Below are 20,846 nucleotides of genomic sequence, written 5' to 3'. Positions count from 1 at the left end.
AGTACCAGTTACCATTGGTTCTGTTATTCCTGTGTATGACCCGAGTTCAGTGGGAAGCCTTAGTTGGAGACAGCCCGTACAAGCTGAAGGGTCTGGAGTGGGAAGGACAGGGAGCATGAGTGTGAATTGTCCTTCTTTAGTGCTTATGGAATCTAGTACTCCTTTAGCTTCTACTGCTGATCTTTCTGGAGTATGTATTGGTTCCATCACCATATGGTCTATACCCATGGCAAGCACCAGTCCAGACCTACGGAGGAGGAAACCTTCTGTGAGAGGACTAAATGGTGCGGCTTTAGAAGCAAGCACAAGTCAGGGAGCATCTGGAAGTCAGCATGTCTTAGATGTTGCGGACTTAGAATCCTGGTTGAGAGACCATATTAACAACAAGGAGAGTCAGAGTAGTACATCGAGTCAGGGTACTATCAAGGCTGCGGTGAGAGCGAAACTGCTGGATATGGTGAGGTTGAGGGCTTATGTAGACAAGATCATCACTGGAAACTTGCCTTTGTATAGAATAAAGACCTATGAGCCAGATGACCTGTTGTTTGTAGCAAAGGATGTCACCCATAGGTCAAGACGAGTGCATGAGAAGTTGTTAGAGTTACCTTAGAGGTATGGATTGATCTGTCTCGAACGAAAATGTTACAGGGAAACCATAGGCTTAACTACAGTGACCAGGAGCTGCAGGAAAAGTGAGTGACCTAATTGAAACACATATCCGAGAGTTGGTCAAAGGAATAAGGGCTTGGAGTATGCTGGATAAGTGGGAAGAGAGATGGCCAAAGAAGAGCGTGAGAAAAGCAACAGGACAGACACCACCTCTGGGAGGGGGAACGCAGGGAGCGGGAAGTGCCTAGTGGAGGGTATGTGCATGTTTCCTAGAGTAGAGGTGACCTAGCTGCATTCATAAATGATTTTTCCAGGTTTAGGGAGAAACCAGCGGAGTGGTATAAGCAAGTAGATCGCTTTGTTAAAATCTCGAAAGTGTGTGAATTGACTTAAATACCTTGTTTGAAATTGTGGTTCCTAGTGACTTATGGTCTGCATGCAAGATTGCTCTTGAGTGGCCTGCTGCTGAGCCAGAGAGGGATCCAGAAACTCAAGGTCCTTCACCTTTAGTTATGAAGAAGTACAATTAGGTGATCACATGGTTGCAGTCCAAAACAGCCCCTCAAGACATTAATTGGGTTAAGATAGATTGAACCACCCAGGAACCTAAAGAGTCAATACATTCTTACTATCAGAGGCTATTACAAACCTTTACGCAGTACAATGGGTTAGATACACTCGACTCTAAAGACATGGGCCAATTTGTGTCCAAATGTGTTACTGGACTGAGACAGGAGACTAGCCTCATTATCCAACAGCACCTGCTGGCAAAACAAATGCGTAGATGAAATCTTACGGTATGCCAGATACTGCAGAAATTAGGTGGATTCTAAGCATAGGAGGATAATGGAGAAATTGTTGCTGGTTCAAATGCGAAATGCACATAAAGGAGAGCAGGTGCAGGCAATAGTGAGAACTGCAGCTCATGGTCAAAGGTATGTTTCAGGAGGTGTCCAAGTGACATCAGTCACTAAGTCGACAGGACAGGGAAGAGGAAGAGGAAGAGGTCTCCCGATAGATCCTACGACAGGGATAAAGGTTGCGACCCTGAAGAAGACTATTGCTTGTCATTTTTGTCATAAGATCGGGCATTGGAAGCGGAAGTGTCACCTTAATCCTGTAAATCAAGTGCAGGAAGGAGAACTTGTGCAAGTATCAGATGGAGTAAATCAGTTGCCAACAGTGACTAGGCCAAGATCGCTAAATGCTGGAGGAAATCAGAACCAGTTAGTGTAAGTGCTTCAACCTCCAAGAATCACACAGGGCAACAGAACCTTTCACCGGATACCCTTTATTAAAGCCCTGGGTGGCTTTGATCGAGACTCCTCCTTATGACGACGCTTGAGGGGGGAGAAAGACTGTACACTTGGCGCAGTCTTAGAGGTAGACCAGAGTGGACCATATGTAGAAGCAGATGTAAATGATCATCCTATTACATTCTTGATTGATACTGGTGCTACCCACTCTACTGTGAAATCTGCAGTAGTCCCAAACCTGTCACTCTCGTGAAAATCGATCCAAGTTGTAGGATTCAAGTTGAGGCTGTTTGCCAGGGTGTGGCATTTTGTGCAAATTGAATTGTACCATCTTTTGAATGCTGATAGGAATAGAATTGCAGACTAATTATAAGTACATTCCTTTCAAATTAGCCAATCAGAATCATTACACAGGCAGTTTTCCTCTATTGACAGTGGAGGGCATGCTGCTGGATTTGAGAGACACCGTCTCTCCAGTGTTATGAGACTTCTCTGGGGAAGAAATTGGTCTGATTCGAGGAGTAGAGCCAGATCGTATACAGGTTAAGCCTAACGCAGAATTTCTGGGAATAGCACAGTACAATTTAACACCAGAAACTGTGACAGGGTTTACACCTGTAATTGAGTCCATGATTGCACAGAGCATCCTGAAGGAGATCATGGGAAGCCAGTGCAATTCCCCCATCATGGGATTGCAGAAACAGAGTATCGCATTGTTCAGGACATTAGAAAGGTCACTAACATAGTGATTCCATGTTGTCCCATGGTACCAAATCCTTCTGTGAATTCCTTGTGAAGCTGAGTGGCTCACAGTGATTGACCTCTGCCAGGCATTTTTCTCCATCCCATTGCACCAGGAGAGACAATTTGTATTTGCTTTAAGTCTGGAGAATCATGTCTTAACATGTTGTCCTATCCCTCAAGGGTATACCGAAAGTCCATCCATATTCAATCCGGTCTTGAAGAAGAACCTTGAGAGCTTGAGCCAGCCCCAAAACTCAGTGTTAGTCCAGTATATAGATGACCTAATTGCGTCTGAAATGCAGGAGGCTTGCAAGCACTATACTATCGCCTTACTGAACCCACTGAGTGACAATGGGTATAAGGTGTCTCTGATTAAGCTTCAGTACTGTATAAATGAGGTGCAATATTTGGGTCATCGAATTGAAAAAGGCAAGAGGAAGGTGTCACCAGAACGAGGGGAGGCGATTATGAAAATGAATCCACCTAGTACTCAGAAAGAGGTCAGGATGTTTTTGGGAATGGCTGGCTACTGCAGACAATGGATTCCTAATTTTTCCTTAATGGCAAAGCCTATACAGATGCTGGCCCACAAGGATGTGTGTGATTCGGTACCTTGGGATAACAATTGTCTGCTTGTTTTCCTGCAGTTGAGAGAGTGCCTGTGTCATTGCTCCGGCTTTCGGAATTCCTGATTACAACAAAGCATTCTCATTTTCTGTCATGATCAGGAGGTTTGGGCTCTTTCTGTACTCACCCAGACACATGTGGGTGCCGGTAGACCACTGTCCCATTTCTCAGTTACTCTAGATCAGGTAACTTCAGCATTGCCCGGATGTCTCAAATCTGTTGCTGCAACAGGTGTCAGTATTGAATGATGTGAGAGCATTGAGATGGGTCATTCACTTATGTTATATATACCTCATTCAGTTGAGCTCCTAATGACAAGAACCAAAACACAGCATTTGACAAATAATAGGTTGACAAGGTATGAAGAGGTGTTGTTCACAGCTGAAAACCTTACTCTGAAGCATTGTTCTGTGTTAAATCCTGCTATCTTGTTACCTGTTCCAAATGCTGATGGGGAAAAATGTGATGAAAATTGACTATTTGGATGTCACTGAGCTTTGCACGAAGCACTGACCTGAAATTGTCAATGAGCTGTTGCCTGATCCCAATCAAGTCCTTTTTGTTGATGGTTCATGCTTAAGAGACAATGAGGGTAATTTGAGAGCAGCGTTTGCTGTCTATACCATCTTGGAGTGGTGAACGCTGCTTGTGTACAGGGAGTGCACGCCGATGCAAGTGGCTGAAATCATTGCCTTACCCATGCATGTCAAGTTTCTGAATAGATCCGAGTCACCAACTATACCGAGAGCCAGTACAGTTTCAGTGTGGTTCATGACTTTGGACAGCTATGGTCGCAGTGAGGGTTTCTAATGTAATCAGGTTCTCCAATTACCAAGAGAAGTGGCTGTCATTAAGTGTGCAGCTCATGGAAGGGAAGATGACTTTGTTACCACTGGGTATAGGTACACAGTCAAAGTTGCTTGTTTCTGTGCTATATATGCATGTGTTTTCAACGGGGAATATACTGGAGAGAGTTCAGTGAAGCTCGAACTCAGCATGATGCTAGCTGTTGCAGACACATGGGATGAAGTCAGACGTTTGCAAATAGAAGCCACAGACAAGGAGCATGCAGATTGTATCAGAGCAGGTTGTGGGAAGGGGATAATTACATATGGGCGTCAGTTGATGGCAGGGCAGTATTACCAGATTGCCTGTTACACCCAATGGCAAGGCAAATTCATGGAGCAGCTCATATAGGAAGGGATGCAGTGGTGAGATTGTTCAGGAAGACTTGGTTCAATCCGAGATTTTATGTGATTGTGGAAGCAGTATGTCATCGTTGTGTCACGTGCCAACAAATAAATGCTGGGAAAAAATCTATTGTTGCCTTGAGTCACTTTGGCAGATCGAGAGGTACCTTTAATTGTATCCAAATGGATTTTGTTGAGATCCTTGTGTGTAATGGGTTGCGCCATTTTTCACTCAGCAATGTGGAGAATAACACTGCAATTTTCCAAGATAGAAGCCTAGTAAGGGGCACAGGTGAGCCTACAACAATGGGAGGACTGGAATGAGTTGAACTTACTACCAGAGAGAGAATATCATCCCTCCGTAAATCAAATTCTGCTACACTAAGGTCCAAGGAAACCCCATTAATACCAGAAGGAATGACTTCAGTAGTGAGAAAACTAGGATGTGTTGTGCTGTCTACTGCACAGCTACTAATGTTAGGAGTGGTGTGGAGTAAATCAGTCCCCTGCAACAGAGACTCAGCTTTATCGAGGTTGAGGTATTCCACAAGAGAGAGGGGAAGTTAATCAACATGTGACAGATCAGACAGAGGGAGGAAGCAATTGAAGGTGGTGACAGTTGTGCTAAACAACTCATTGGAGTTAGATGCCATAGGCCTCCGCCCCCTTGCTGGTTGTAAATGCTGATAAAAGTAGCCCAGCGGGACAGCATTTATGGCACCTCTGTGCAAGTTCTTATTGGCAGCGGATTGCATTAGTCATTGGGCTAGTCAGGGGTATTTACAATTGATGACAACACAATCCCCATTAAGATGTTTTTCTTTGGGGCCAACCCCACCAACCCTCGTAACAAGCAAAATATAATTGAATTTAAAGTCAGAGTTGTGGGACAACCAGTGACAAACGTTGTTTTTAAGTTCTGAGGCATGCTCCTCCCTGACAGTTTGCAAAGGCGGTACCCCAGTTAACATAGCTACATAAGGGCTGCATTCAGGTGGAAGGTTGAGGCAAGACTTGGTAGATCTGGTTATAATTTCTCTTTGTCAGGCTTCAGCTTGGGCCTTTTGGTGGTGATTTCTCCCACACTCGAGGTATCAGCAGGCAGGCCCCAACATTAATTACGGGTAGAGGCTGTGCAGCAAAGGCAGGTGGTACTTCATGTAGGTTGATAGAACTAGGGGCAGAGGCAGTTGTCGAGGATGGCACCGTAGCGGTGTTATTTGCGGGTATCTATGCAGCATTCAATTGGTTAAAATATTTTGCCTGTGATGAATATAGCTGGTCAATGACATCCTCCAGGTTCTGTAGCTGAGTTATAAAAGGAGAAATACAATCAGCCACTATGGATTTTTACTTAGGTCCAACAACCTGGTCCAATAAGAAGATGCAATAAAACCAGCATTGTTAGGGATGGGAGGCACAGTAGGAAGGATTTGATTAGGCTGTGACATAGTGGGCCATAGTGTTTTGGAAAAAAAACGTTGTGATGCTTGTGCTCCTGCTGATTGAAAAGGACCCCTTAGTCTGTTGTTCCGCTTCTTTTTAGCTAATGGACCATTGGCAGGGGAGACAGTAGCTTTCTGAAACAGGGGGAGCCGTTATTGTAGGCCCATTAGTTAAAGCTTGGTGGCCTGCAGACCATACTATTCGTCACCCAACGCAATCTCCATACATCCCTCCTGGTTCTCTGCCTCAACAGGGTCTGACTGAACTGCAATGCAAACCGGGGTGAAACTCTAAAAGTTTAATAAGCAGAACTCACCAGTCCACTAGGGTTCAACAGGTGGAAGGACCAAAATGGGTGTCTCAGCTCAGCCTCCTCAGGCTGCTGACTGGTGCAGACGGCCTGCTCTTGGCCCAGTCTTTATCTGGGACACGCCTGTGCTGCAAGATGCCTAAGTAGATTAAAAAGCGATCATGCGCTGGCAGCAGTCATTGCGGCCCTCCGCTGGGCCAGGGCAACTGGGAGATGGAGTTCCACTCCCCTGCACAGCTCCAGTTAGAAGTATTGGGCTCCTGTACAGTGGGACGCCTCAGTAGAATAAATAGCGCAACTGTGCTGGCAGCACTCATTGCGGTCCTCCTCTAGGCCAGGCCAGCTGGGAGATGGAGTCCCACTGCTGCGGTTAGAAGAATCAACATAGAAAGTAAATGTAACAAGCAGAAAACATTAACGTGAAGAACTTGTGTTGTGCAATTGACACCTAGTCATGAACTAAATGTGCTTATTAATCAGGTCATTTCATACGTAGGTAAATGCATTAGTTGAAATTACATCAATGCTGTGTGAATTCGTAAAACTTGTATGACGTTTCATACGTTAGGTGAACCTTGTAGGTCTGCAATGCAGTTCCCTGGAAACTCTTGCTTTAGAATTACCAGTTGAATTTCATGTGTGCTGTGGGATTTGTTCTTTCTCACATTTTGAAAGAATCACTCTTGTTAGCTAGGATAATGTCTTTGTTTAATTCGTCAGGCAAGGAGAGAAGAAGTTACAACCATGTGGCTTGATTCGATAAAGGAAGGTTGTTGTGCTTCACACAGGAGAAGGCCTGGGAACCAAGGCAAATTTTAGCACGAAAAGTACACCGTTGTTGCATAGAAAATCACCTCCAGGACTGTACTCAGAGCAGAATGGCATTAGGCATTACTCTCAGAATGCACCCTGGAAATGCTGCAAATAACTTGTTGTTGAAGTAGGGATAGTGACGCCTTCTTTTGCCTTTGGAGAGAGCATCTTAGAGCATGCTACATGACCCATTGATTGTGGAAAGGCTTCCTAGGAAGACCCCATGTACTAACACATTTTTACCCCTTCATCTGAAAATGTAGTATGCTTGTCATCTTAGTGCTAGAGTAGGGATAGGTTTAATGCTTTTCACTCACCAACGATTGATACAGGGTAACTTGGACTCATGTTTCCTGATCTTTTGTGTCCTACTTCTTGAACTAATTTTATTGTTTATGTTGCATTGTCTAAACTAGATACGCAGATTTGGCTTTATGGTACTTTCTAAGTATTTCTACACTCTCGTATTGAGGTGTGTTTATGTTCAGGTATTTTTGGCTTTGTAATGAATCAACTAACCTTAATTAGTTGTTCATGGTTACTATGGGTCTAAGAGAATTATTGACTAATTGGTTGACCTTCTAACAACTTTCCTCCCCTTTATATTTTCATGCTACCAAAAAGAACCATTGAAATGTGACTCTAGAACAGGTCTAGGACTTATGGGCAGGCTCTTTCAGTCTGCCGTCTTAATAATTTGAGACCGTATACTATTAACCTTAAGTCAAAGCAAGCAGGGTTTTTAGCAGCTGGAGCCAATGTGTAGGAATCAATGCATCTTAATTTGAATCCTAAAAGCCAAACCTCTCCCCTTTGAAGCATAACTCACTTAGATTGACCCGGCTTGTACTGCCCATATGGGTAGGCTCATGAACTGCACAATAGCATCATGGGGCAGATGTATCAAAATACCTATTTGCGATTCTCAAATAGCGATTTTTTGAGAATCGCTATTTGAGAATTGCAAAATGGTATGTATATAAAAAATCAAAATTTGTTTGCGATTTCTTAAAATTCCTTAATTGCGATTAGCAAATTGCTAATCGCAATTAAGGAATACTTTCCCAATCATTTCTATGGACCAGGAGGCCCATAGGAATGAATGTGAAGTTATTCTCAATTTGCGATTCGCAATTTGAGAATCGCAAATTGAGAATAATTTCAAGGGTGCAAGGGTGTCATAAGGACACCCTGATGCACCCCTGAAATGTACATGTGTGCGCATATGGCGCACATACATGCCCTAAGGGCATGTATGTGCACCATATGGCACCTTCACAAATGCCAAAAATTGCATTTGTGAAAGAAATCGCAATAATTGAATGCTTGATGCATAGCATCTAAGGAATCGCAATTTGCGATTCCTTAAATGCTTACGCAAAATTAAGGAATCGCAAATTTTGCGATTCCTTAATTTTGTTATTCAATTTCCTTCATACATACCGTTTAGCGAACTTTTAGTCGCAAACGCTGCTTTTTTGCGAATTGCAGCGTTTGCGACTAAAAATTGCTTTGATACATCTGCCCCAATATATCTTAATAACTTGCCACATGTAGTTTATCTTAGTGCAGTGTGAACCCAGTCCCAAGCTACATGGTTAAGGTAATGAATGCGTTATAGTGAACAAAACGGTCCTTAGCTTATTTCAGAATCAACAGCACAATACTGTATAGAAACACAATGGAAAACTATACGTGTTATAAAATTTCCAAACCCAGCCGGGAGAGGAGTTTATTTTATAAAGAAGCAATGTTCAATCCAATAATACAAATGTAATCACAAGACACAAGCCTGTGTCGTACATGAAAAGAAGGAAACAGAAAGATAGCATAAGGGTGAAAGGGGTGTCTATCAGGCATAGAGCGAGAGCAAAGACAGGGCACTGTTAATAGGTAAGAAATCAATCACAGTATCGCCTGGAGTGGAATATAAACAATCTTATTGGTCAATATTGTAAATATGAACCCACTCATGGGTGTCGACGTTTCGATCCCTATTGCTCAAGTAGATACATGGGATCATCATCAGGACATTTGTAATGAACAAGACATGCCTGATTGTAAAAGAAGCCTGTTTAGGAGAAACGAAGAGAAAAAGATATTTCAAACAACTTAAGAGTAGTTTGCAGACGCATGCCAACTATGTATCGAAATCGCAGTGTGTGGCCAAGTGCACGGTGTTTGTGACTTAATCAAGCATCAAGTAACAGCATTTTCATACTCCTCGGAATCGCAGTGGCGTGCGTGAAGGGCTGCGAGAATCAGGGTGACGTGGCGTGACGGTGAACCACTCAATCAATGGTCTACTGGGTATAAGGATTATTAATGTGGAGTGTCAGTGATAATCAAAGTATCGTGAATGAGGGCGAGGATGGCCTGTGGATTACAATATATAATGCATGTAAGGTGGAAGGTGTGCTACCCTTAAATGATTTAGTCCCGAGACATAATGCTAGGGAGGGAGTCAGGTTGGAATACCCTGACTTTCAAAGTAACACAAATCTTAGTTTCTTAATTAATAAAGCTGAACCGGAAAACGTACCACGCAGTAAACTGACATGGAGGTCTCTTCGGGGGTCCGGACGAAATTGGTAATGAAGGATAATTACACAGTGTTAATCGTTTTCAACCGCAAGGGATGGCGCTGAAAACAGAGAGGCGCATTTAATATCAGGCTACGGGGGAGGCTCTGTAAATAAGGGCGGCGCTCGGCGGGAGGGTCTTGCTTACCTTGATGTGCTCAAATGGCAGGCAATACGGAGTTTAAAAGTAACCGTGTAGGTAACAAGGACCATACACGTGGGATCCCAACAATGTGGATTTTGACGCTGTAAGGCAAGGAGTAGGGAATGAATCAGTGCAAGCCACCGGGCGGGTCATGGCCGAACATATTGGAAGCTCCGCATTTACTTACTCAGTCCCGATGAGGACTCGTCTTCCCGTGGCTTCTCGGTCGATGCCGAATGCAAGTCAGTGGACTGCGAGAGCGCGCCGAATAGTAAACAGCCGCGCAGATCACATGACCTCCAATACGAGTGCCATGCCTGAGAGGCGGGATGTCTACTGTGGGGGCCATCTTGTAATGGATAGATACGGGGGATGGAGTGCAGGTGCAAACAAGGTGATGGTGCCAAGGTGACTTTAGAAACGGTGAATAATAATTAATAAAAACACATTAATTAACCAGTTGGTAATTCAGTTCCAGGAGGTCACATTTACAGTCTTCCATTTAGACATGGAGTATTCATTGCGCAGCACTAAACCAGAAGGTTAGTCCATTACTGTCTTATCTTATAGAGTCATTGTTCAATGTTCAATCAGAGCAACGTAGTCCAGTCCTCACTTCGATTGAGCCCGGTCCGAATGGTATTGAATTGAATGATGGATTTCAATTCCTCACGATTTAGCAACTGCTGTAGGTTACCACCCCTCTGTGGTAGTTTGACGGATTTCAGGACTGTCCATTGGAGGTCATCCGCTGTATGCTTCATGCTGGCATAATGTTCAACCAGGGGTGCATTTGGAGTACCACACCTAATGCGGCTTCGATGTTGACTTATTCTGGTCCTTATTTTTTGAGTAGTTTGGCCCACATACATCTGCGGGCAAGGACATAGAATAGCATAAATCAAATTGTGACTATTACAGTTTGTGAAGTCTCTTAGTTCAATTGTGATGTTATTGTGACTAAACGTGCGCCCCTCAAGTGTCAAATCACAAACAATGCAATGTCCACATTTCACATGGCCTCTAACCGGGGGCAGGCCCCAACTAGACTCAATAGTACCTGTCGGGGGTTGCGAAGGTAAGGCAGCTCGTACCAAATGGTCTTTTATATTTCTGCTTTTCTTGAAAGCAAACAGAGGTTTATCAAAGGCCAGCTGCCCTGCATTTAGGGTTGGCCAGTGACGTAGAATTGTTTTACGAATTTTATCAGAGATTGGGGAAAAGGTTGTGACACAGGCAATCCTGCCTGCATTGGGCCTAGTTTTGGGTTGGAGGAGAACCTCTCTGGAACAGTACCATGCACGTTTCGAGGCATTCCGCACTATCCTGTTCGGATAACCTCTTGATTTGAGTTTTGAGCACAGGATCGCAGCCTCTTTAAAGTAATCAACTTTAGCAGAGCAATTCCTTCTAATCCGAAGGAACTGTGAATAGGGAAGTGAGTCTTTCAGGGCTTTAGGGTGATTACTATTGTACCTGAGTAATGTATTTCGCTCGGTCGGTTTCCTATAGAGTCGAGTGAGTAACTCCCCTGCCTCATGATAAATCAAGAGATCCAAGAATGGTATCTCTGTTTTATGACTTGAGAGAGTAAACTGCAAATTGTCACAATTGTTGTTCAACCAGTGCAAGAATGAATTTAGACCTTCTCTCTCTGAATTCCAAATCAGAAAAATATCGTCTATGTACCGGCGCCAAATACCAATGCTGGTTCTAAATGGATTTGTGTCGGCTAGGATTGTACTTGTCTCAAGCGCATCCATGTAAAGAATGGCCAGATGGGGAGCAAAAATCGCTCCCATTGAGCATCCCTTTATCTGTTGGTAGAACGTCCCGTCAAAGATAAAGAAGTTTTTAGTAAGACAGAGTTCTAGTAATTGCAAGACAAACAATGTCGGTACCCTATGTGGTCTAGGTCTGGAATCAAGTATTTTTTCCATGACATGTAGAGCCGCTCCCTGAGGGATATTAGTGTAGAGCGACTCTACGTCTAGCGTGCATAGTGTTTGGTTGTTAGGGTCAAAGGGATGGTGTTCCACAAGATTGATAATTTCCATGCTGTCACGAACATAACAGCACGTTGCCGGCACAAAGTCCTTAATAAAGAAGTCCACATAGGACCCTAATGGTTCCAAAATAGAGCCACAGGCCGACACAATTGGTCGGCCTGGTGGGTTCACACTGTCTTTATGAACCTTGGGGAGGGTGTAGATGACTGGAAGACGAGGACACTTAACATTAAGGAAATTGAATTCCTTCTTGCTAAGAAAGCCCTCGTCCCTGGCAGCCACCGTGATCTGTTTTATCAGGCCTTGGATTTCAACTGTTGGGTTGCGGCCAAGTCTCAAGTAATGTTCCCTGTTACTCAATTGTCGGTTGATCTCGTTTTTATAGGCATCAATATTTTGCAGGACAATGCCACCACCCTTATCAGCGCTCTTAATGATTAAGTTGGTATTACCTTTGAGTGAGTCTATTGCCTCCTTCTCGGTCTTTGAAATATTATAGGGGATATACATCCTCTTTCTTCCCAGAAACTCAAGCTCTTTGAGAATAAGTTTCTCAAACGTAATGATCTCAGGCGGAATCATGCTCGCCGTGGGAAGGAAAGTGGGGGGGGGGGCAAATGGGGTGTTACGGTTTGATTCAGGCGTGGGGTGCAATTGAAAGAATGCTTTCAGCCGTACCAATCTAAAAAAACGAAGTAACTCTGTTTGCAACTCCATGAAGTTAGGGCGAACCGTGGGGACAAAGGAGAGTCCTTTTTTCAGAAGTTCCAATTCCGAGTGCTGTAAAATATGGTTAGACAAATTAAAAATAGGTAATGTTTCAGTCACATTCTCTGTTGTGGGTATCACCACTGATAAAAATTGTTGCGTGTCCTCCGCTCCCCTGGGGCGTTGAACCATGTTCTGGGTTTCTTGGCCCTCCCCCTCTGAGGGGTTCCTGGTTGGCCTCTGGCTAAAAAATTGCCTTGTGCACCACCACGTCCTCTACCTCGGTTGCTCCCTCCCTCACCTGGATCTGAATTATCAGATGAGTCTTCTGAGGTGTCTGAGAAACCAACTATGTTCTGTCTTTTATTGAAACGGCCCCAGGGCCTATTCTGAGGGTTGAAGTATGGCCTGTTGGTGTAAAACTCTTTATTCAAGTATGGATAATTTGTCTCAGTGCTATAATTTCTGATATCCTTTTTAACTTTATTAGCTTTTTTGTTCTGTTCGATACGACAGTAATCAGCTATTGTTTTTTCTACTTGTTCCAGCAATTTTTTACATTCAGCTGTGGGGCCAGAGTCATTAATTTGTTTAAGTAAATCAGCAATTTCAATCTCAAGGGTTTTTAGCGTTTCTGTCGCAATATCGATGCCAAGCGCCAACCACTGTCTTGAGCATGTGGTCCCAATGTGGCTGAAGTTGGTAATGTATTTAGGGTTATCCGTAAAGATCCCAGGGATATTACGTACTTGTAGACCAAGTGGGATTACTCCGGATTTAAGGTAATCAGTTAGCATTAATATCATCAGTTTTAATCTAACTTGCTTTTTTTGTAGTTTTTCTAACTGTTCTGGAAGACTGGACGTTGCAGATGTTGGAGCATCTGGGGTTTCTGATAAGAGTGACGGTAACGTGCACAAGTGCTTGATATGGTCTATTGAGTACAAAGGGGCATGGTCTGACATCTCCTAAGGCTAAAACAAAGAAAGAAAAATAATTTCAGGAACATACAAGTGTGTGTACAAGGACACTAGGAAGGTCGACCTCGGTGCCGAGGTAAATCGAGTTTAGAAAAACCCTGCAATCCTGGTGATTGCGCTATAGTTTTTTAAGACACAAGGGAGACCCAACAGATAGCTAAGTACCATGGGTATAACAACGTTATAGTGAACAAAACGGTCCTTAGCTTATTTCAGAATCAACAGCACAATACTGTATAGAAACACAATGGAAAACTATACGTGTTATAAAATTTCCAAACCCAGCCGGGAGAGGAGTTTATTTTATAAAGAAGCAATGTTCAATCCAATAATACAAATGTAATCACAAGACACAAGCCTGTGTCGTACATGAAAAGAAGGAAACAGAAAGATAGCATAAGGGTGAAAGGGGTGTCTATCAGGCATAGAGCGAGAGCAAAGACAGGGCACTGTTAATAGGTAAGAAATCAATCACAGTATCGCCTGGAGTGGAATATAAACAATCTTATTGGTCAATATTGTAAATATGAACCCACTCATGGGTGTCGACGTTTCGATCCCTATTGCTCAAGTAGATACATGGGATCATCATCAGGACATTTGTAATGAACAAGACATGCCTGATTGTAAAAGAAGCCTGTTTAGGAGAAACGAAGAGAAAAAGATATTTCAAACAACTTAAGAGTAGTTTGCAGACGCATGCCAACTATGTATCGAAATCGCAGTGTGTGGCCAAGTGCACGGTGTTTGTGACTTAATCAAGCATCAAGTAACAGCATTTTCATACTCCTCGGAATCGCAGTGGCGTGCGTGAAGGGCTGCGAGAATCAGGGTGACGTGGCGTGACGGTGAACCACTCAATCAATGGTCTACTGGGTATAAGGATTATTAATGTGGAGTGTCAGTGATAATCAAAGTATCGTGAATGAGGGCGAGGATGGCCTGTGGATTACAATATATAATGCATGTAAGGTGGAAGGTGTGCTACCCTTAAATGATTTAGTCCCGAGACATAATGCTAGGGAGGGAGTCAGGTTGGAATACCCTGACTTTCAAAGTAACACAAATCTTAGTTTCTTAATTAATAAAGCTGAACCGGAAAACGTACCACGCAGTAAACTGACATGGAGGTCTCTTCGGGGGTCCGGACGAAATTGGTAATGAAGGATAATTACACAGTGTTAATCGTTTTCAACCGCAAGGGATGGCGCTGAAAACAGAGAGGCGCATTTAATATCAGGCTACGGGGGAGGCTCTGTAAATAAGGGCGGCGCTCGGCGGGAGGGTCTTGCTTACCTTGATGTGCTCAAATGGCAGGCAATACGGAGTTTAAAAGTAACCGTGTAGGTAACAAGGACCATACACGTGGGATCCCAACAATGTGGATTTTGACGCTGTAAGGCAAGGAGTAGGGAATGAATCAGTGCAAGCCACCGGGCGGGTCATGGCCGAACATATTGGAAGCTCCGCATTTACTTACTCAGTCCCGATGAGGACTCGTCTTCCCGTGGCTTCTCGGTCGATGCCGAATGCAAGTCAGTGGACTGCGAGAGCGCGCCGAATAGTAAACAGCCGCGCAGATCACATGACCTCCAATACGAGTGCCATGCCTGAGAGGCGGGATGTCTACTGTGGGGGCCATCTTGTAATGGATAGATACGGGGGATGGAGTGCAGGTGCAAACAAGGTGATGGTGCCAAGGTGACTTTAGAAACGGTGAATAATAATTAATAAAAACACATTAATTAACCAGTTGGTAATTCAGTTCCAGGAGGTCACATTTACAGTCTTCCATTTAGACATGGAGTATTCATTGCGCAGCACTAAACCAGAAGGTTAGTCCATTACTGTCTTATCTTATAGAGTCATTGTTCAATGTTCAATCAGAGCAACGTAGTCCAGTCCTCACTTCGATTGAGCCCGGTCCGAATGGTATTGAATTGAATGATGGATTTCAATTCCTCACGATTTAGCAACTGCTGTAGGTTACCACCCCTCTGTGGTAGTTTGACGGATTTCAGGACTGTCCATTGGAGGTCATCCGCTGTATGCTTCATGCTGGCATAATGTTCAACCAGGGGTGCATTTGGAGTACCACACCTAATGCGGCTTCGATGTTGACTTATTCTGGTCCTTATTTTTTGAGTAGTTTGGCCCACATACATCTGCGGGCAAGGACATAGAATAGCATAAATCAAATTGTGACTATTACAGTTTGTGAAGTCTCTTAGTTCAATTGTGATGTTATTGTGACTAAACGTGCGCCCCTCAAGTGTCAAATCACAAACAATGCAATGTCCACATTTCACATGGCCTCTAACCGGGGGCAGGCCCCAACTAGACTCAATCGTACCTGTCGGGGGTTGCGAAGGTAAGGCAGCTCGTACCAAATGGTCTTTTATATTTCTGCTTTTCTTGAAAGCAAACAGAGGTTTATCAAAGGCCAGCTGCCCTGCATTTAGGGTTGGCCAGTGACGTAGAATTGTTTTACGAATTTTATCAGACTTCACAAACTGTAATAGTCACAATTTTGACCAGAATAAGTCAACATCGAAGCCGCATTAGGTGTGGTACTCCAAATGCACCCCTGGTTGAACATTATGCCAGCATGAAGCATACAGCGGATGACCTCCAATGGACAGTCCTGAAATCCGTCAAACTACCACAGAGGGGTGGTAACCTACAGCAGTTGCTAAATCGTGAGGAATTGAAATCCATCATTCAATTCAATACCATTCGGACCGGGCTCAATCGAAGTGAGGACTGGACTACGTTGCTCTGATTGAACATTGAACAATGACTCTATAAGATAAGACAGTAATGGACTAACCTTCTGGTTTAGTGCTGCGCAATGAATACTCCATGTCTAAATGGAAGACTGTAAATGTGACCTCCTGGAACTGAATTACCAACTGGTTAATTAATGTGTTTTTATTAATTATTATTCACCGTTTCTAAAGTCACCTTGGCACCATCACCTTGTTTGCACCTGCACTCCATCCCCCGTATCTATCCATTACAAGATGGCCCCCACAGTAGACATCCCGCCTCTCAGGCATGGCACTCGTATTGGAGGTCATGTGATCTGCGCGGCTGTTTACTATTCGGCGCGCTCTCGCAGTCCACTGACTTGCATTCGGCATCGACCGAGAAGCCACGGGAAGACGAGTCCTCATCGGGACTGAGTAAGTAAATGCGGAGCTTCCAATATGTTCGGCCATGACCCGCCCGGTGGCTTGCACTGATTCATTCCCTACTCCTTGCCTTACAGCGTCAAAATCCACATTGTTGGGATCCCACGTGTATGGTCCTTGTTACCTACACGGTTACTTTTAAACTCCGTATTGCCTGCCATTTGAGCACATCAAGGTAAGCAAGACCCTCCCGCCGAGCGCCGCCCTTATTTACAGAGCCTCCCCCGTAGCCTGATATTAAATGCGCCTCTCTGTTTTCAGCGCCATCCCTTGCGGTTGAAAACGATTAACACTGTGTAATTATCCTTCATTACCAATTTCGTCCGGACCCCCGAAGAGACCTCCATGTCAGTTTACTGCGTGGTACGTTTTCCGGTTCAGCTTTATTAATTAAGAAACTAAGATTTGTGTTACTTTGAAAGTCAGGGTATTCCAACCTGACTCCCTCCCTAGCATTATGTCTCGGGACTAAATCATTTAAGGGTAGCACACCTTCCACCTTACATGCATTATATATTGTAATCCACAGGCCATCCTCGCCCTCATTCACGATACTTTGATTATCACTGACACTCCACATTAATAATCCTTATACCCAGTAGACCATTGATTGAGTGGTTCACCGTCACGCCACGTCACCCTGATTCTCGCAGCCCTTCACGCACGCCACTGCGATTCCGAGGAGTATGAAAATGCTGTTACTTGATGCTTGATTAAGTCACAAACACCGTGCACTTGGCCACACACTGCGATTTCGATACATAGTTGGCATGCGTCTGCAAACTACTCTTAAGTTGTTTGAAATATCTTTTTCTCTTCGTTTCTCCTAAACAGGCTTCTTTTACAATCAGGCATGTCTTGTTCATTACAAATGTCCTGATGATGATCCCATGTATCTACTTGAGCAATAGGGATCGAAACGTCGACACCCATGAGTGGGTTCATATTTACAATATTGACCAATAAGATTGTTTATATTCCACTCCAGGCGATACTGTGATTGATTTCTTACCTATTAACAGTGCCCTGTCTTTGCTCTCGCTCTATGCCTGATAGACACCCCTTTCACCCTTATGCTATCTTTCTGTTTCCTTCTTTTCATGTACGACACAGGCTTGTGTCTTGTGATTACATTTGTATTATTGGATTGAACATTGCTTCTTTATAAAATAAACTCCTCTCCCGGCTGGGTTTGGAAATTTTATAACACGTATAGTTTTCCATTGTGTTTCTATACAGTATTGTGCTGTTGATTCTGAAATAAGCTAAGGACCGTTTTGTTCACTATAACGTTGTTATACCCATGGTACTTAGCTATCTGTTGGGTCTCCCTTGTGTCTTAAAAAACTATAGCGCAATCACCAGGATTGCAGGGTTTTTCTAAACTCGATTTACCTCGGCACCGAGGTCGACCTTCCTAGTGTCCTTGTACACACACTTGTATGTTCCTGAAATTATTTTTCTTTCTTTGTTTTAGCCTTAGGAGATGTCAGACCATGCCCCTTTGTACTCAATAGACCATATCAAGCACTTGTGCACGTTACCGTCACTCTTATCAGAAACCCCAGATGCTCCAACATCTGCAACGTCCAGTCTTCCAGAACAGTTAGAAAAACTACAAAAAAAGCAAGTTAGATTAAAACTGATGATATTAATGCTAACTGATTACCTTAAATCCGGAGTAATCCCACTTGGTCTACAAGTACGTAATATCCCTGGGATCTTTACGGATAACCCTAAATACATTACCAACTTCAGCCACATTGGGACCACATGCTCAAGACAGTGGTTGGCGCTTGGCATCGATATTGCGACAGAAACGCTAAAAACCCTTGAGATTGAAATTGCTGGTTTACTTAAACAAATTAATGACTCTGGCCCCACAGCTGAATGTAAAAAATTGCTGGAACAAGTAGAAAAAACAATAGCTGATTACTGTCGTATCGAACAGAACAAAAAAGCTAATAAAGTTAAAAAGGATATCAGAAATTATAGCACTGAGACAAATTATCCATACTTGAATAAAGAGTTTTACACCAACAGGCCATACTTCAACCCTCAGAATAGGCCCTGGGGCCGTTTCAATAAAAGACAGAACATAGTTGGTTTCTCAGACACCTCAGAAGACTCATCTGATAATTCAGATCCAGGTGAGGGAGGGAGCAACCGAGGTAGAGGACGTGGTGGTGCACAAGGCAATTTTTTAGCCAGAGGCCAACCAGGAACCCCTCAGAGGGGGAGGGCCAAGAAACCCAGAACATGGTTCAACGCCCCAGGGGAGCGGAGGACACGCAACAATTTTTATCAGTGGTGATACCCACAACAGAGAATGTGACTGAAACATTACCTATTTTTAATTTGTCTAACCATATTTTACAGCACTCGGAATTGGAACTTCTGAAAAAAGGACTCTCCTTTGTCCCCACGGTTCGCCCTAACTTCATGGAGTTGCAAACAGAGTTACTTCGTTTTTTTAGATTGGTACGGCTGAAAGCATTCTTTCAATTGCACCCCACGCCTGAATCAAACCGTAACACCCCATTTGCCCCCCCCTCCACTTTCCTTCCCACGGCGAGCATGATTCCGCCTGAGATCATTACGTTTGAGAAACTTATTCTCAAAGAGCTTGAGTTTCTGGGAAGAAAGAGGATGTATATCCCCTATAATATTTCAAAGACCGAGAAGGAGGCAATAGACTCACTCAAAGGTAATACCAACTTAATCATTAAGAGCGCTGATAAGGGTGGTGGCATTGTCCTGCAAAATATTGATGCCTATAAAAACGAGATCAACCGACAATTGAGTAACAGGGAACATTACTTGAGACTTGGCCGCAACCCAACAGTTGAAATCCAAGGCCTGATAAAACAGATCACGGTGGCTGCCAGGGACGAGGGCTTTCTTAGCAAGAAGGAATTCAATTTCCTTAATGTTAAGTGTCCTCGTCTTCCAGTCATCTACACCCTCCCCAAGGTTCATAAAGACAGTGTGAACCCACCAGGCCGACCAATTGTGTCGGCCTGTGGCTCTATTTTGGAACCATTAGGGTCCTATGTGGACTTCTTTATTAAGGACTTTGTGCCGGCAACGTGCTGTTATGTCCGTGACAGCATGGAAATGATCAATCTTGTGGAACACCATCCCTTTGACCCTAACAACCAAACACTATGCACGCTAGACGTAGAGTCGCTCTACACTAATATCCCTCAGGGAGCGGCTCTACATGTCATGGAAAAAATACTTGATTCCAGACCTAGACCACATAGGGTACCGACATTGTTTGTCTTGCAATTACTAGAACTCTGTCTTACTAAAAACTTCTTTATCTTTGACGGGACGTTCTACCAACAGATAAAGGGATGCTCAATGGGAGCGATTTTTGCTCCCCATCTGGCCATTCTTTACATGGATGCGCTTGAGACAAGTACAATCCTAGCCGACACAAATCCATTTAGAACCAGCATTGGTATTTGGCGCCGGTACATAGACGATATTTTTCTGATTTGGAATTCAGAGAGAGAAGGTCTAAATTCATTCTTGCACTGGTTGAACAACAATTGTGACAATTTGCAGTTTACTCTCTCAAGTCATAAAACAGAGATACCATTCTTGGATCTCTTGATTTATCATGAGGCAGGGGAGTTACTCACTCGACTCTATAGGAAACCGACCGAGCGAAATACATTACTCAGGTACAATAGTAATCACCCTAAAGCCCTGAAAGACTCACTTCCCTATTCACAGTTCCTTCGGATTAGAAGGAATTGCTCTGCTAAAGTTGATTACTTTAAAGAGGCTGCGATCCTGTGCTCAAAACTCAAATCAAGAGGTTATCCGAACAGGATAGTGCGGAATGCCTCGAAACGTGCATGGTACTGTCCCAGAGAGGTTCTCCTCCAACCCAAAACTAGGCCCAATGCAGGCAGGATTGCCTGTGTCACAACCTTTTCCCCAATCTCTGATAAAATTCGTAAAACAATTCTACGTCACTGGCCAACCCTAAATGCAGGGCAGCTGGCCTTTGATAAACCTCTGTTTGCTTTCAAGAAAAGCAGAAATATAAAAGACCATTTGGTACGAGCTGCCTTACCTTCGCAACCCCCGACAGGTACGATTGAGTCTAGTTGGGGCCTGCCCCCGGTTAGAGGCCATGTGAAATGTGGACATTGCATTGTTTGTGATTTGACACTTGAGGGGCGCACGTTTAGTCACAATAACATCACAATTGAACTA

At 43.7% G+C, this 20,846-nt stretch overlaps 1 protein-coding gene across 1 annotated transcript in view; it reads right to left on the bottom strand.

Moving 5' to 3' along the window:
- The window catches only part of FEZ1 (fasciculation and elongation protein zeta 1), a 729,464-nt gene that overhangs the window by 130,282 nt on the left and 578,336 nt on the right, over nt 1-20,846 (bottom strand). The window lies entirely within an intron of this gene.

This window comes from Lissotriton helveticus, chromosome 3_1 (genome assembly GCF_964261635.1).
Source record: "Lissotriton helveticus chromosome 3_1, aLisHel1.1, whole genome shotgun sequence".
NCBI classification, from domain to species: domain Eukaryota; kingdom Metazoa; phylum Chordata; class Amphibia; order Caudata; family Salamandridae; genus Lissotriton; species Lissotriton helveticus.
The sequence above is the reverse complement of the archived record's forward strand: the minus strand, read 5'-3'. Positions and strand labels throughout refer to the sequence as shown.